Here is a 19606-nt window from a genome sequence, read left to right as displayed (position 1 = left end):
TGATATTTAGAATTTTCTTCTTTTAAAATTCAACACGCGTGTGTGTGTGTGTTGTGTGTCATTTACACATGATTAAGTGGGCCATATGGTAAAGAGCATGTGTTTAGAAGTTTGAATTACTAAATCACTCTTTTTATAAAGGTATTAAAGCATTATAAGATATGAATATGTTTCACAAATAACATAGGCCAAGGATTTGAATTGAATTTTCACACCACCAACACATATTTCCTTCGTCTCTTATACAAAAAATTGGATAATGTTATATGTTGAAACCTTCTTGCTAGTTTTCTCAAAGTTATACACATCCATGGAAGCTATATAAATAGTAAGAAATGGCCCCTTGCATCATTTTGAAACTTGAACACTTCCTTTGTGAGTGTGTTTTTGTTAGATAATTCTGTTACTTGAAGTATAAAGAGTCATTGCTCGAGTTCTCTTGGAGAGAAAGATAACCCACCTAGAGGAGAGCCTTGGAGAAACACCTTATCTATATTTTTGTCATCTCTTTTACTTAGGAACATTTTTCTTTCTTCCCCAAAAATAATTTGTCATGATATTTCTATTTGATGACATTTTTATTATTATGACAAGTTTGTATTTAACAATTTTGAATATAGTTTATGTTCAAAAGTGATTAAGAGTATATTTTAAATTAGTTTAGTGTATAAAGAAATAAAAGTATCATAGATTTTGAAAATGTATAGGTCATTAAGGGTGGAAGCTACAGGGATCATGGAATGGGGGTAAGGGGTAAGGAGTTGGGTGGGAGTGCGTGTATTAATGGGTGGGTTCTCCTTAGTACTAGAAGAAATACCATAGCATCATATACATGGAATTGTGTCAAGACACTAATAACCAAGTGGAGGCCTACGTCTTTTATGAGGAATCTTCATGGCCAAGGAATGGCAGATTAGATATTTGAAAATAATTTGGGACTATAAGGTAGTTATTAAAGCTATGATAGAAAAACCAATGTTAATGTATAATAAGCTAACAATTGTCATAGTAAGAGGAAACAACAAGGCAAGTTCCTTCTCTAGAATATTTTTCCATGTTAAAAAGTACATCAACATTTTTTTGTATCAATGAGCTAACAATGCCACAAAATTAGAGCTAGGAATCATTTTGAAAAATGGTGGAATATTCACATATGTTTTATTCCCTAGTGTATCCCATTGGAACAAAAAATATGTCCACCAATGATTAATATCACATGAGCCAACAATCATAACATCATTATCCTTTCTTTGAAATTAGAGATTATAGGTTGCCTTCTAGTACTCCTTATATGCAAGTGTTAACCACTATGCTAGGTATTCAAGCACCCAAAGTGATAATTCATGTACATTGCGCAATTATGGTGATTAGAATTAGGAAACCTCGTAGTTTGAAATTAGTGGGGATCAATTTCCTAGTATGTTTGAATTCATTTCTTAGGATATTTTTTGGCATTATTTGTGTTTGTATATGTAGTGAAAATTTATATAGGGATTTAGTTCTAAAGAAAGGATTATATCATGGCACTAGATGTGTTAGTTTATATAGAAAGTTCCCTTGAAGTTTAATTTTTAATTTGTTTTTCTCTGGTTTCATTTTTTTATTCAAATCTTCATAGTCCTATGGCATTTGAGAGTGTTAACACTACTAGTCTGTCATTTAGGAATTATACTAGGCTAGCTAATTGTGATAATTTTGGAATTTCGGGGACTTGGACAAAGTGGTTGGTCACAAATGATAAAGTGTTGTTTTGAATTTTTTTAGGTTTAAATTCTCTTTCTCTTCAAGATGGAATTCCTTTCTTTGTTACGTTATCTTTGGATTTTACAGTTTGTAGTTACGCTATGAAATAAATTATTCTTTTGGCTATAAATTCATTTCTATAGTGATATTAAAATTTAGGTTTCAAGGGTGTGTTTATCATTCTAATTAGGGTCATAAGAGTTTCTCTTGTTTTACCGTTATTCAGTGATTATAGATGGTTGAGATGCCCACCATGGACAATAGAGACATCTCCAACTTTAGAAGGATCATACAAAGACATGAGAAAATTATTTATTTCAATAGGAACACCTTGCTTTATATCTCTTCAAAGATGAACAAAATTGAGCACCATTTTATATCTAGTGGAAATATATTTTGATTTGCACCATACCATTTGAGCTTATTGGATCTCACACTCTCCATGGAAGGGCCTATTTTGCCTCCAATATAACTCTTCCTCTCTAAAGTGAAGTGAAGTGCCTTTTTGTAACATACCCTAGCCATCGGAAGCTCATTCCTACCTCTATTGAGGCCTACTTGCATGTGATATAACCATGACAACTTGTGCTCTGCAAAATTTCCCTTTTTGTGGGAAAGTTTCACCCAATAATTTACATATTACAATGCATATTCTAAATGTCTACTAAAATGTAAAACACAAATTTAAAAAATAGGTATAGGCATACTCTAGCACAACTATCTTTTTTCAATTTACAAATAAAAATATTTCACTAACATGTATAAAAAAACATTGTAGTAGAAATAAATATAACATAAGCCAAATGTGTATCATTGAAATTGTATAACTAGTTGCAAACCTTTTATGTTCCACCCAAGTATAAACCATGATATTCATTTATTTCAACAATACGTCACCCCCGAATTGGGGCTTTGACTTCATTGGGCATCTGCGTCATGTTTCCCAAAAATTTGGTACATATCCAATGCCAACAACTATTGGGAAAGCTATCAACCTCTACAACCTCCAACCAACAGTCATGTGGATTTCCTGAATTCACTTGCTCTAACATGTCTTTTATGTATCCTTCCAATCCTCACAAAACCAAGGTATCAAGCTTGGAATCCTCCAAGAAATATTCTTGTGGGTTCTAGGAGTTCCACTACCCTCAGAGGCCTTCTAGGTACCCTTCCAAGCCTCCATTTTCCACCACCAACTCCATCCTACCACGGCCATCCTTTAAGATTCCTTCATTGGATTCATTCGTACTCTTGATATAATAACTATTTTTGCTACCCCCATGTAAATGTCACTATGTATATTTGTTTATGAGAAATTATGTAAAAATGTAAAATATGGCTAAGCTGGAGGAGTGGACATGGATTCAATTTTTTAGGAGAAGGAATTTATTGCACTATGTTTGACCTAAAACCACACCCACTTCATTTATTTCCCTTCCTATCTCCTTGATAGACAAAATGGTCTATAGATTGGTGCAAGCATTGAATTTGTGTATAGGTATCTTGATGAAAAGAACAAGGCTCATGCTTTCCCTGTCCCCATGGGACATGTTTGGAAAATCAACATGAAATGGGAACAAGAGGGGACAAGGAGGAGGTGTTATGATATACAGAGCACATGAAAAAAAGCAGAAAAATGCACAATAGTAGCATATAGATAAACAAAGAGAATACAAGGTGAGAAAACATAGCAAACATAACAATGAGAGATCACAGGGTGAAGACAAAGAAGGATAAGTAACATTGTAGCATTGCATTTGGGGAGAAGTAGCCTCAAACCATTGCCTTATTTTCGAACATTTATCCTTGTAATATTTCTATGTCTAGTGGTTACAAATTAGTGTGGGATTGGACAGAGAAGACTTGGTGGGGACAATATCTCACTGAGTACTTCTAATTAAGCTAATACCCCTCTAAGTGCTTATTGGGGAATTGATAAACCACTTAGAGTTGGACGATGGGCCAATAAACCATTAGGTTTCTTACTAAGTGAGTTGATAAACCACCCTTAGAGTGAGGTAATTTTCTTAGAATGAGTAGAACCTCACTGAGGCTTGGGTGAATCCTTGTGATTTATTTCAAAGAGGTTGAATAGTCATGGTGGTGCTTACTATATGAGGTAGTTGATAAACCACTTGAATAATGCACTCCCTCTCTTGTATAGTTAACTTGTATTGGTGTGATTTTTTCATGAGCATTTAACTCCTTAGACTTTGAATCAGTCTCGGGGGTGGTTGACTACAAGAAATGTTGTTGTATAGCTAGCTTACGGTTGGGTGGAGATTTAAAGTCCATCTGCCAATTTCCATCCATTCAAGCTAATCGAATAACTGTATTTACTTTTATATATGTTTCACTATGAATTATGAATAATGCATGGTATGTGATATGACAAGGTTTATATTAGTATTGAGAATAGAGGAATGTGATATTCCTATTTTTTTTATGAATGACTTAATTATATGTTTTCATGGTCGTTCATGATTTCTTGAGGTAATTAGCTAATTGGTTATAGTGTGTGATGGTCTATTATCTATTATGTTGTGAATATCATGGATCTCTATTTGTTTAATATTGTTTACCATCTTTCCCAAATAAATGGCTATGGTTAGTGTTATGTAATGTACAATAAATAAGTTATATATGATAGTCTCTAGAACCCTTTTTCCATCTCTCTTTTTGTTGAGAAATAGAGTCTGACAAATTAATTCAGGTAATAAAATAGAGGTTCATAATATCAATGAAATGAACCATACTTCTATATATTAAACTATAGCAACTTATGCCACTCTCCCTAGCATGGAAAAAATATACAGGAAAACAACTACCTCAAGAAATAATTTCTTGTCAAAATCACTTGCAGCATCTTTGATAATAGATTCTACAACACCAGTAGTGTTAGCCATGCAAACATCAAAGCTTAGAAGTTTTGGTAGTTGTTTTTAAAAAATGGAAATTTTGTATCGACCATTCAAGCAAATTTTAATGATATTTCAAAGGTATCGACTGCCAGCTAGAAGTAGTTTTACCCCCTTTAATATTAGTTGATATACTTGATGATCACAAAATTTTGTTACAATACTAAGTTTTATGATGGCTCCTATGTTAAAAACCATTTTGTTTGTGCATTTTCCTCAATATGGATAAATATGAGTCACTACTACCATGCTTCTTCTATGTAACTAGCAAGAATATCCATATGTCTTTGTTGCATGAGAAGATTAATCTAGATCAGATGCTAACAAGTGACACCAAATCACCCTATTCTGGTTGATATCCATTATCACTTTATCAAAAGTAAAAATGATAGAATGAGTGAATCCTCATTTCGTGATATTTAGGGTAGTTTAAGCTATGTATACTTGGTGCCTCAATACAACTTGTTCTCAAGAAGATTAAAAGTAAGAGAGTTGATATAGACCTATATGTACACCATGTTTAGTCAACCAGTATTTTGTGTGCCCTTTTTTGAGAACATTGCCAACATTATGTGAAGAATATTCAATCCCTTCACATAGTTGAACATGCAATGAAGAATGCTCCACTATTCCTTGAATACTACTGCTATTTTAAGGAATTTTAGTTGGTTTTGATGTACACCATACAGATTTTTTTGCAAACAAAAAATCCACTGATAGGATAATTTTATATTTTTCAATGGTTAGGGAAGTTACACTCCATCCTTGTGAAGCATGAGCATTGTCTTCGGAAGAATGCCATGTTGATTTTTACCTTTTGTAAAGTGGTACACCATCGACTTGGGATGATTTGATAATTTATGGCACCACTTTTCGATGTTTTCAAATAATTAAGATATGAATGAGGCAATGTCCATGGCCATGACACGAGCTTCAATGTTGAAATTTGTTCACATACATATAAACATTAACAAATTTGTTTTTTGTACTCATGTATCCTTAGATACTACTTAACTATAACTTCTTTGACAAAAGAATATTGTAACCATATTGTATTTGTATACATCGCCCATGGCCTTAATGAGTATCCCTCTTAACCTACCTTACCTTTTCCTCCCAATATGAAATTATTATGTGGTATATACGAATGGAAATTCAAGTTTCTGCCTATTTTTTTGGGATAAATGAACCCTATGAAAATTTCAAGCCACAAACTTGATAGAGACTAAAGAGAAGGAATGACATAGCTCTCTTGGAAGCCATAATTTAGTTTCCATCTATTGCATACCCAATCTTTAAAAAGGTCCTAGTCAAGTAAGGGAAATTTTCAATCTTGAATGCTAACTCATTCAACTTTCAATTTTATAAATATAGGGCTTACAATGTTCATTTGCATTATCAAGATCATTCCATATAAAAAATTTAGGACAATGCATTTCCATGGATGTACTATTGGTTTTCCTTCCTATAATATCAAATCCAAAGAAATAATAATAAACATGATGTTGTATATGTTATAATGGTGTCAGAAGAACAAGGAAGTCATTGTTTTCCATGGTTTCTCTTGGAATTGGTTGGTGAAAATTAGAAAGATTTGAAAGTTATTTCTGCTATGGAGAAAACTACTACATTTATTTATAAATTCTAAGAAATTCCTTGCAACAACCATTATTTTCTTACATTTTCATCTATTTTTTCCAACACTTGTTGCAGTTCCTCCAAATTACAACACATTGCATAACTAGGCACCAATTTGGCTGCTAGAAAAACATTTTTATTAAACCCATAAATAGTATATGGGAGTGGATTCGAGTTAAAGTTTCTATATGTGCATAGAGTTGCAAGCCCATTACAAACAACCATGCGATCATTTCATTCCACGAAACCATATTTCTATTAAGAATTTTGTCAAACATTTTATGTTCATACTTAATCTAGCCACATTTGGAATATCTTATAATCATGGAAAACCACGAAAATATATCTAATTCACACAACATGTGCAATGTCTGCTACAACAATTGCCTCTTATCAAATGGTTGAGGACATTTCCTGAATTTTTGGTTTTGCTTAAAAACACAGAGTCATGCAAATTAAATAACCAAAGTCAAGTTTACTACTACTATTGGTGTGCCATACAACTTGTGAAAGGTTCCATTCATATAATTATATCTCGATAAAAAAAATACACACAATATTGGTAAGATTGTTATAAAAATTTGTTAATTTTCTCGAACCATTTTTTCAAAAAATTCATACACATACTCTATAAATTTCACATATATGCTCTTTGTCCAAACCATATAGGATTAATGTCTAAACTAAGCTTCGATACCACCTATAACATTCCCGACTACCTAGAGAGAGAGGGAGAGCATGAAAACAGGATAACATTTACATATAAGACAACTCATGACTACATACAAATGAATAAAAAATCATAAAATATAAACAACATCACGGTGTTATTGAATTATCTGGTAATATCCACCAACTAGCTGCAAGACTCACATGTGCCACCCAACCGTTTACCACATTGCTCCAACTTTCTTAACAACTAGTCATTTGCAAGCTAAGGCCATGGCTCCACTTACCATTGGATTTTTTTATCTAGGGACATATATTCTACCAAACATAACAGGGAAAAAGTACCAAATTTGAAAACCTCCAACCAATAGGCTCACATCCCCCATCAACACCTATCTCAACTGACCAAGGATGTCTAGAGTCATGCAGCTCTAGGAGTTTATTCTACCATCATGAGTCTCTAGGTAGCATCTAGGCCCTCACATGACCAAAGTATCAAACCCAATAGCCTCCAACTAACAGGATCACATCCCCCATTGGCCCCTATCTCAATTTGGAAGACATGTCTAGAGTCATGTAGATCCAAGAGCTTTTACTTCCCTCATGGATCTCTAGGTACCATCCATGCCCTTACCTAGGGATACATATCTCTTGTAGATTGATGATCTTTGTATAGGGTAAATACCCATTTTTATGTGAATGATGTCCCCTTTCTATAGTGATATTCTATAATATTGTATCATAATATTATAATATATTTTCATATTATGATACCTTCTCCCATCATGGATTCTTAACCCCCCATACTCTTTTCATCCATCAATTCATGGAAAATAATATGTTTGCGAGGATCTCTAGCCTCTTTGGCCCTCTGTCATAATACATCATACATACATAGGAATTCAATCCTTAATGGAACTCATCTCACTAGCCAAGTAATATAGGTATTCTAACCCAATTACTTAGGCACACTAGCTTTAAAATAGATCTATACACATAGAGGTACACAAAGCACAATAGAACCTAGTTCACCAACTTAATCAACTTGTATGATCTCACTAGAATTGTACATTACAATTCTAGGATTATATTAGCATCATGTTGTACTAGCTACAACGACCCTCTAAAATTTTGCCTTAGCATGTTTTGGAGCCTCCCTACCAACCTTCATATTAGCTTACCTTGCTTTGCAAGTACTCAAGCTTTAGTGTCTTTCTTGCTCAAAGTTAGCCTTTCGATCACAGTTTGATCTTTTCCCTTCACAGGCTACTCACCCAGACTTGGTCTAGTTGCAGGTTGAGAAACTTCCCAGTGAAATTTGCTCATTTCAGGAGGGAAACCAGCATTCCCTCCAAGAATTGCGCAATTCCCTCTGACAACCTACTGGGCTCCAGGATTGCACAATCCTACTAGCCAACCCTCCCAGTAGGAATTGCACAATTTTTTCGATCAAAAGGCAGTTCACCCCAGGATTTGCACAAATGTGGGTAGCAGTTACCTGTTGGGCCCAGAAATTTCACAATCCCCTTGGGCAGTCAGCCTAGCTTACAGTCAGGAATGAGCATTTTTCCCAAGTAGTTGAGCACTGACATGCATGGACAGTTCGGTTGACCAGTTCCACCCGGAACCGAGGAAACTTGACTTGCATGTGTGCATGACTTGAGCTTCTTAGAATAGTGAGAGACAACATGCCAAAGGTATCCCATGATTCAGGGAGATATTTTTGGCAGACGAGGGTTACGTGCAAAGTTGTTTTAGAAGTTTCCCTCCAAGTATTGATTTTTCCTAGATTTGTGGCATGCGCGTCTTGAGAACAAACTTAGTTATTTGACGCATTAGATCTCATTCATTCACATTGATATTGGAGCTAAGACATCCCACAACACACCTAGGAATCTTCGAAAGATCTGGCTTAGCTATTCACAGGTAAGTGGCCTCAACTTGTCTTTTTCATCATTTCTGTCGCTTTTTGTGTATTCGCTTACGTGAGTGTTGTTTTCTTGATTTCTTTGAATACCTGCTGTCATTTACATATAGTCTAGCTTATCCTAGCTTCGTTTCAATTTCCATTGCTATCTAACTGCTGTCGCATGCATGAAACTGTTTTGCATGGACGTTCGCCCAACTAGCAAATGACCTCACCCACATGCATGTTGATCTGTTTTCTCAATCCTCCATTCATGTTTTGCATGCAATTTTTATCACTTCTACTATCACTTACTGTTGCTATGCATTTCATTTGACTTACCTGCTTTCAGTTTCCCAATCGGTAAGTCGGGCCAACCTTGGCCCGGTCTTTACCTTCACCAGGCTGCATTGCACTAGCTGGAGAAGGAAGGTTCACCTTCCTCTCCATATTTTCACATTCTAGCCTAACATTGGCCTCCTGGACTGAATTGTGCATTTCTGGAGGTCAATGGTTGCTTGGCTCAAAAATTTGCACAAATCTGCCCCTGGGCCAGTAGTCCTTCCTAGCTGGGATTGCTCATTGCGCAATCCCAACAGCTAATTGGCCGACTAGACTGTGCATTTCTTAGTTACAGTAGTTAGTGAGTCTCTCAGTAGCTAGGACTATGCCTTGTGTAGTCTTGGCAGTCGGTCTCCCGACCTCTCAGACGAAATTACGCAATCTTCATGATCATTCACCTAGGTATGTTGCAAGTCAATTCTCATTTTCATTTTGGTTTTCGACTGAAGATTTCTTCCTATGAGTGTTTCCAAGTATCCAGGTATCACAAGTGTTCATCTGCCTCTTAGGAGTACAGGTACAATAGTTTCCAAGAGAGAAGCAATGAAGACACCGTTCAGAGCACGCTTGGGGATGTAGTCAATCAAGTGTCCATGGGCTTACCTACTCACGAAGACATAAAGTTATTCATAGACAAGGACATCAAGCAACATCATGAACAACAGCTCAAGGCAGATGCCAAATGCAGCGAATGCAGCAAATGAAGTGAACATAGCGAATGCAAGAGGAAGGTTGTTGACAACATAGAGGCAGAGAAAATTTTAAAGATCAAGCAGATCTACTGATAATGAAATAAACTTTGGAGACTCAGCCTATGAAGTGATGACGCAGCATGAAGATCATGCAAAGGTAGAATATGGAAAAAAGAATGAGTTGGATGTGCTGAAGAAACAATTCAGGAAGAACATGAAGCTACACAGATAGTATAATGAGTTGCAACAGGAATAGGAACATGAGTGGGTACAACATGCACTCATGGATGAAATTGCACCAATACAAGTTAAGGATCCATCCCTGTAGCTGAAACAGAGAAAACATGGTGAGAAGTGTTGTTTATCGCATGCAAAGGATACAACAGCATGCATGTTGTTGATCGCACACATGCAATCCAACCCATTCAACACACTCAACAAGGCGAAGACAAGAAGCAAGTCCAACTGGGGCTGAACATGCACTTCGGCAAGTTGACGCGCATGACCACCAACACACACTTGAAGATCAACATGGACTTGATTCGTCAGTGTGTTGCTGGTTCAATCGTACACAAGAAAACCATGTGCATGTAAGCAGACGAGTTGGATGAAGGGGCCGAACCAATGCATCGGTTGCAATGGAGGAAAGAGTTCGCTTAAGCAAGATGTCACCATGAGGTGCATGCACACCATCACAAAAGACCAAGATTTGCATAAACTCACCAGCTTCACCATCACAAGCATGTCAAAGAGTTGATCTCACCAGAGCGGACCGAGTGTTAGTGATGTCTTCTAAGGCTTTCTCAAGCCATGTTGTCTCACATGAGTACATGTGCATTGTAATGTTGAGTCATGTCAAGTGTAAGTCGAGTGTCAACAATTGGATGTAACAATCATAAAGTAGGTGAAGAGTCATGAGGGTAGTTGAACTGTCACAAAGGGGAATGTCAAGGGTCACCCCACCCTTTGCTATAAATAGTCCCTCATAACTCATTGTTTGGGCTTTTGGTCAGTGAACCTTCTACTAAGACTATCTTGAAGAAGGCTTGGACAATATTGTAACGTGCCTTGGCTTCTCCACTGCACGGAGCTAGTACATCTCTTTGGAGGAGCAAGCGAATGTCGCTGTAATTTTCTATTGATAGGGCTAGCATGTTTACATGGTGTATTGTATGATTGTGACTTACACTTTTTTATATCATAAAGACAATACATTTTCATGCATATGTTGTTATTGTAGTTGGATTGCTCTGGTTGCTTTAATGATATATGTTATTTAACTTACCTACTTATGTATGAAATAATTCACATGAAATTATATGAATCTTGTTGTTAATGTGTTGCATATGTTGTTAATTCTATCACCGTCCCTGTCAACTTCTCTGCTAGACACTAGACAAACCTTTCTCTCAACCTTTTCATATCAACTGTCACACTTGTCTCTGACTGATCCGTGAGTGCTATTCAGGTTCTCTTACCTTGTATGTTAGACTATTGCATCTGTGTTGACTGCTCTGCTAGAATCTGTGCATGTCCTTTGTGTTGTGTGTTCCTAACCAAGTTGGGACTGATCCCTTTCAACCTGCAACTCACCTTCAACTTCCTCTCCCTTTGAAGTGTTGGAACCTCTCATACTCATTCCTTGACTCACTGCATCAGTCACACCTTTACTAATGACAAAGTTATCTTACTTTCCTCTGTGCGACATTGCAGTCAAGGCATTACCTTATGACCCACTGCTGGGACTCCTACACCAAACAGTGTGAGGTATAATTGGGATTTCTTACAGGGGAGATCCTTTTGGGATGTTGGCAAGTCCAGCACCATCAACATTTATGGCACTAGAAGGCGGGCCTGATGACAAGCAGTGTCCTCTCATCCAGTTTTGAACCTTTGCATATCTTTCATGGAATCTTGCATTCTTCTTTCCCTGAGGTGTTTTTAGAATCATGAAGATGTTTCCATCTCAGGGAAGTTTTTCAATCTCTTATACACTTAAATGTATGATTGTGAAGGAAAAGTGGCCTAGCTTGAGCACTTACGTAACTTCCTTTCCATGATTTATGAGGAAGATGAGTTTACTGACGAACATGACGGTCTTCTACTTGCGTTCACACTTTGTGAATCCCCATATCGTTGGGTGCTCAGCCTATCGGATGACACAATGCACCCATGTGAGCACTTCTGTGATCTTATTGAAGACATGTTCCATCATTTTGATTGAGACCATCTTGACTGGAAACTGTTATAGCAGCAGAGGGCTCTGATTGAATCTGTTAGTGATTTTTGGCAATGCTTCCGTGACTTACAATTTCAAGCTCCAAGGAGCCAGATGAAGTTTGATTATCTCTGGGACCGGTTCGAGTATTGTCTTAAGATATATGCCCATCCCAAGAGAAATCTTGATGTCAAGCCTCGCTCAACCTTATTCGTTGATGGAACTGTGCAATCCCATGTGGGAGTAGACATTGTCTCAATGGAAAGTCCACCTCCCTCTCATGCAACAGTTCCACCATCGCCCTGTGATGTTGAGGATCATGTTTAGACACCTGTTCAACCTTCACACACTCCCAACATCACTCCACACAATTTTTGTGTAGCTTTGGTTGTGAGTCCTTTGATTTCTCACATGCATTCCATTTTTCGACATCCGTCTTCACACCGAAGTGTTCCTCCGGAGTTTGTGTTGCATAACTAACATGCGCTGTCATTCATGAAGAGTATGAGTGGGAGATTGAACATCAACACTTGGTGAAGGATGACTTCCTTCCATTCGAGCCTCCTCCATTCTTTCCTAACATTGTTGGTGAACCTATCATCCATGATTTTGCATGTGTGTCTTCATCCACGGATGCACCTATTGTTGATCTTTCGCAGAACACACCGTATGTTAGCCCATCATCCAAGAACGGAGAGGACCAATCATTCATTCAAAATCCACTTGATATTTCATCTTCTCTTTCCAGAAACATAGAGGATGAGTTCATTTGCTTTTCATCTACCCCTTTATGTGATTCATCAAATCATGAGGATGCTGACCAACATTCTGAATTTTTTGATCTTGGTTGTCGTGATCTCTTCACCTCATCATCCGATCACAATGTTGATTCACTTGTTCTTAATCCATGTAACCCACTGGTCTATAAAGATCCATCTGTCAATGAAGTCGAAGCCCCACAGACCGTCGAGGCACTTCATCCTGAGCTTATTGTTATGTCAGGCCCTCCTTGTCCTGAGGTTGGTTTTGATTTTGATCAGGAAATTTTTCAAACACTCAAGGCTCCTCATCACTCATCTATATGTACTCAGATCAATCTAACACTTAGATCACACTTCCTCCACTTGAGCTACATGATCCCATTGCTCATGCATTGGAGGAGTCTTATATTGCAAGCACTCATGTGTGACACAAGTTATCTTTGTGTCTTTTGTTTGCTTTCATGTCACAGTCAAGAGTGTGCTTATGCTTCAAAGTTACACAAAGTGTCACACAGCACCATGATAAGTCCACAAATTGCCTGTCATCCACATGCACTCACTTATGTCTCGTGGGAACTTTGAAACAAAAAGTGTGGATGTCTTCACTATTATATTTTTCTTGCATGTTGGTCTACACAACTGGGTTACTCGCGGACCAAGCCTTCACCCACTTGGGTCTACCAATGTGCCGGTGGATGCATTGGAAGTATCACTTCATGTGATCAGGCCCATGCACTATTAGTGTAGGAGTAGGAGTAGTGTTTTCTTTCAGTTGATTGCTTGCATGCTTGTTTGTTTACTTGGTTCACTTTCATTTTCGCTTTTTCTCTTGCTTTCTTTTGTTGATTGTTATTTCTTTCACTTGTTTCGTTGAGCGGTTAGTTTGCAAGAAATCATGTGTGACTCATGAAGCAGGTTGGGTAAAGTACAAGAGGTTTTGTACAACTATCACTACCTGGTTAGCTGTCATCTTGCCTTTATATGATGAACTTGTTACTCTTTGTCCATGATACGTTGAAGGAAAATATGTACTCTTCGAAGTGAACCTTGGTGTAAGCACAAATCTTGCCCGCTAACTAGTGTCACCTTCTCTAGTCGATTATTTTTGTCTTAACCCTTGTCAGCTCAGTCAAGTAGAGTAAGGTGAGGGGGAAAGCCTTAATAGGCACGTCAAAGATATAATAAACTACTTCTCTATTGGAACAATCTCCTCTACTCTCAATAAGTCAGGATCCCTCTTCTTCCTTTGAAATGAATAAGTGCTATGCACAGTGAAAAAAAATGAAAAAAAAAATGAAAAGTCAAAATATTCAAAATGAAAAATGAATAAGGCAAAAGAAGAGAAAGGCTTCCTATGCAGGGAGGTGATGCAAGTAACTTCGTTGGGGTACTAACCAGGCTCACTGGCAACAAAGCCATGGTTGTGTTCCTATGTGACTCCACCGGGGTACTATCCAGGCCTACTAGCAGTGGAGCAACATTAGAGATGAAACTAAGACTCTGACAACTATACTAATTGTTCACCTATATACCCCTCAACCCCAATCGAAACAACTATGTTGCCTTGGCTTGGAATGCGTGTCAATTGAACAAGATTATGAGAGATGCTACATCTTACGTGAAGCTAGTGTGAAGCCGAGATGAGTTATGAACTGAACAATACTTCCAGAGGTGTTAGACTTGCTTTTCACGAAAAATGTCTATGCAGAGAACTGGAGTTCTACTAGTGTGTCGCCAAGTGTTGTAGTGGCTACAACAACCCTCCAAAAATTTTCCTTAGCCTATTTTGGAGCCTCCCTACCAACCTTCACAGTAGCTTGCCTTGCTTCACAAGTCCTCAAGCTTCAGTTTCTTTCTTGCTCAAAGTCAGCCTGTCAATCACAGTTTGATCTTTTCCCTTCACAAGCTACTCACCCGGACTTGGTCCAGCTGCCGATTGAGCAACTTCCCAATGAAATTTGCACTTTTTTGGAGGGAAACCATCCATTCCCTCCAGGAATTGTGCAATTCCCTCTGACATCCTATTGGGCTCAAGGAGTGCGCAATCTTGCCAGCCAACCCTCCCAGCAGGAATTGTGCAAATTTCCCATCAACACACAGTTCAGCCCAAGATTTGCACAAATCTGGGTAGTAGTCAATTGTTCGGCCCAAAAATTGCACAATCCCCTTGGGAAATCAACCTAGCTTATAGTTAGGAATGAGCGTTTTTCCCAAGCAGTTGGGCACTTGCATGAATGGATAGTGTGGTTGACCAGTTCCACCCAACTGAGGAAACTTGACTTGCATGCATGCATGACTTGATCTTCCCGGAATAGCAATAGACAACATGTAAAAGGCATCCCATGATTGAGGGAGCTATTTTTGGTAGTTGGGGGTTACATGCAAAGTTGATTTAGAAGTTTCCCTCCAAGTGTCACTTTTTCCTAGATTTGTGGCATGCACGTCTTGAGACCAAACTTAGTTATTTGATGCATCAAAACTCATTCATTCACATCGATATTGGACCTCTGACATCCCAGAGCACATCCAGGACTCTTCGACACATTTGGCTCAGCTATTCATGGGTAAGTGGCCTCAAGTTGTCTTCTTCAACATTTCTGTCACTTTTTGTGTATTTTCTTTTGTGAGTGTTGGTTTCTTGATTTATTTGAACGCCTACTATCGTTTACATATATTCTAGCTTGTCCTAGCTCTTTTTCAATTTCCATTGCTATCTCATCGTTGTCACATGCATGAAACTCTTTTTCACGGACGTTCGCCCAACAGGCAAATGACCTCACCCACATACATGTTGATATGCTTTCTCAATCCTCCATTCATATTTTGCATGCACTGTTTATCACTTCTACTATCACTCAGTGTTGCTATGCATGTCATTCGACTTACTTGCTTTCAGTTTCCCGTCAGCAAGTCGGCCCAGCCTTGGCTTAGTCTCTGCCTTCACCAGGGATACATTGCACAAGCTCGAAAAGGAAGGATCACCTTCCTCTCCAAATTTGTGCATTCTAGCATAACATTGGCCTCCTAGAATTAATTGCACATTTTTGGAGTTTAGTGGCTACTCGGCTCAAACATTTGTGCAAATATGCCCCTAGGCCAATAGTCCTTCCCAGCTAGGATTTCTCATTGCCCAATCCAAGCAGCCAACTACCTAACTGGACTATGCATTACTTAGTTCCAGCAGTCAGTTAGTCTCTCAGTAGCTCGGAATGTGCCTTGTGCAGTCTTGGTAGTCGATCTCTCAACCTCCTGACCAAGATTGTGCAACCTTCATGATCATTCACCCATGTATGTTGGAAGTTAGTTCTCATGTTCATTTTGGTTTTTGACTAATAGATTGCTTGCTATGAGTGTTTCCATATCTCCATGTATCACAGGTGTTCATCTTCCTCTCAGCATTACAGGAACAATGGTTTCCAGGAGAGCAGAGATGAAGACACTGTTCAGAGCATGCTTGGGGATGTAGTTGATCAAGTGTCCATGGACTTACCTAATCACGAAGACATCAAGTTGTTTATGGACAAGGAAATCAAGCAGCATCATGAACAGTAGCTGAAGGAAACATACTAAATGCAGCGAACACAACAAATGAAGCAAACGCAGCGAGTGCAAGAGGAAGGTTGTTGACAACATAGAGGCGGAGCAAAGTTGCAAGATCAAGTAGATCCACTCATAATGAGAGCAACTTTGGAGACTCAGGCTATGAAGTGATGACATGACATGAAGATCACACAAAAGTAGAATATGGAACAAATAATGATTTGTATGTGCTGAAGTAGCAACTCAGGAAGAACATGAAGCTACACAGATAGTCCAATGAGTTGCAGCAGGAATAGGAACAACAGTGGGTGCAACATGAACTCATGGGTGAAATTGCGCTAGTATAAGTTAAGGATCCATCTCAGCAGCTGACACAAAGCAAACATGGTGAGAAATTTTGTTTATCTTATGTAAAGGATCCAGTGGCATGCATGTCATTGAGCACACGCATCCAACCCAACCCATTCAACACACTCACCAAGGCGAAGACAAGAAGCAAGTCCAATCGGGGCTAAACATGCACTTCAGAAAGTTGACACGCATGACCACCAACACACACTTAAATATCAGCATGGACATGCTGCATCAATGTGTTGTCGGTTCAACCGTACCTAAGAAAACCATGTGCATGTTAGCAAATGAGTTGGATGAAGGGGCCAAACCAATGCACTGGTTTTGATGGAGTTAAGAGTTCAATTCAGCAAGATGTCACCATGAGGTGCATGCACACCATCACAGAAGACCAAGCTTTGCATCAGCTCAGTAGCTTCGCCATCACAATCATGTCAAAGATTTGGTCTCACCAGAGCGGACGAAGTGTCAGTGATGTCTTGCAAGGCTTTCTCAAGCCATGTTGTGTCACATGAGTACATGTGGATTGTAGTGTTGAGTCATGTCAAGTGTAAGTTGAGTGTCAACAGTTGGATGTAATAGTCATAGAGTAGGTGAAGAGTCATGAGGGTAGTTGAACTGTCACAAAGGGGAATGTCAAGGGTCACCCCACCCTTTGCTATAAATGGTCCCTAATAACTCATTGTATGGGCTTTTGGTCATCCAACCTTCTACTAAGACTATCTTGAAGAAGGTTTGGACAGTATTGTAACATGCCTTGGCTTCTCCACTGCATGGAGCTAGTACATCTCTTTGGAGGAGCAGGCAGATGTGGCTATAATGTTCTACTGATAGGGCTAGTAGGTTTACATGGTGTATTGTATGATTGTGACTTACACTTATTTATATAATAAAGCCAACACATTTTCATGCATATGTTGTTATTGTAGTTGGACTGCTCTGGTTGCTATAATGATATATGTTATTTAACTTATGTAATTGTGTATGAATTGATTCACATGCAATTATATGAACCTTCTTGTTAATGTGTTGCATATGTGGTTAATGTTGTCACCGTCTGTGTCGACTACTCTATCAGACACCAGATAGACATTTTTTTTAACCTTGTTATATCAATTGTCACACTCATCTTGGACTGATCCATGAGTGCTATTCAGGCTATCTTACCTTTTATTTCAGAATGTCGCATCCGTGTCGACTGCTCTACTGGAAGCTCTACATGTCCTTTCTGTTGTGTGTTCCTAGCTGAGTTGGGACTAATCCCTTTGAACTTGGAACTCACCTTCACCTTCCTCTCCCTCTGACATGTTGGAACCTCTGATACTCATTCCTTGACTCGATTTATCAGTCACACCCTTGCTTCTAACAGAGTTATCTTACTTGCCTCTATGCGACATTGCAGTCAAGGCATTACCTTACGACCCACTGTTGGGACTCCTACACCAAGAGGTCTGAGGTCTAATTGGGGCTTCTTACTAGGGAGATCCCCTTGACATGTTGGCAAGTCTAGCACCGTCAATAGGCCATTATAATATTCAACTGAAAAAAATACCCAAACCAACCTACTATCCCTCTTTATGAACATATCTATAACCAATCTCCACAATGGAATAATTATTCCCATGGTTAGAGGCCTCCTATAGCTCAACCACCAACCTTAATATCTTGTACATAACATCCTAACATACCTTAGAATACTTCTCCACAAAATCATTATCATCTTCCTTCTCAACCTAGCTTGAATCTAAATAATAAGCAGGGCCAGCCTATTTATAATCATAAGAATACTTTCCAAACTTATTCCCTATAAATTCAAGAGATAAAACTCAGATCAAGGAAGGTACTACATGGACCTCCTCATCCTTCTACACAAGAAGATCCAAAAATTGAAGATAAGGAACCCATACCTTAACAAATTTCTTAAATTCCCCATTTCCGTAGGAGATTCAAAATTAAGAAGACACATACATCTGAAGAGGTTGAACCCCTAGAGGAATTAAACAATTTTTGTTTTAAGATACCAATTTTATATGCCATCAAATATGTTTCCATGTATAACAAGTTTACCAAAGAAAGTAAAATATTAGTGTATAGTCAAGATGTAGTATTTACAAAAGTCAAAGATGTTGTAAAACAAGAAGTCCTACCAAGGGAGAAAGAACTATAAATATAGACTTTTAATTGAAGGATGATGATTCATACTCTATAATAGAATAACAATCAAAAGAAGAAGAACCAAATAATACATAAAGGTATACTCCACCAAATTTCCATTCAAAATTTTATTTATTTGTTACTGATGATGATCCTAGAGATATTTGGGAGGTAGTGGATTTAGGGATAGAAAACTATGGAAAAGGTCACTATTGAAGAAATGAAATCTTTAGCAAATAATGAGGCTTAGACTCTAGTGGAATAGTTGGCTAGAAGAAATATCATTAGTATTAAATGGGTGTTTGAGAAGAAACAAGTGAAAAAAGAAGAATGGAGAAACACAAATATCGATTAGTAGCAAAAATGCTATTCCTAGGTAGAGGGAATTGATTTTGGTAATATTTTTTGTTCAGTTTCCAAGTTAGCTTATTTTGGATTTCTTTTATCTATTTCTACTATTGATTTTTAAGTAGAACAACTAGACGTAGATATAACATTACTCAATGGTGATATCGACAAATAATTATACATGAAGCAACCAAAGGGCTTTGCTAAGAAAGGAAATAAAAAACTAGTATGCAGGCTAGAAAAGTCCTTGTACGGGTTTAAAAAATTACCAAGGATGTGGTGCCAACTATTTGATACTTATATGTTAGGAATTAACTTCGTAAGGG

The sequence above is a fragment of the Pinus tabuliformis genome, chromosome 8, assembly GCF_031772625.1.
Source record: "Pinus tabuliformis cultivar Carrire ecotype Pingquan chromosome 8, CPIR1, whole genome shotgun sequence".
Classification (NCBI taxonomy): Eukaryota; Viridiplantae; Streptophyta; class Pinopsida; order Pinales; family Pinaceae; genus Pinus; species Pinus tabuliformis.
This window is presented reverse-complemented; position numbering follows the sequence as displayed.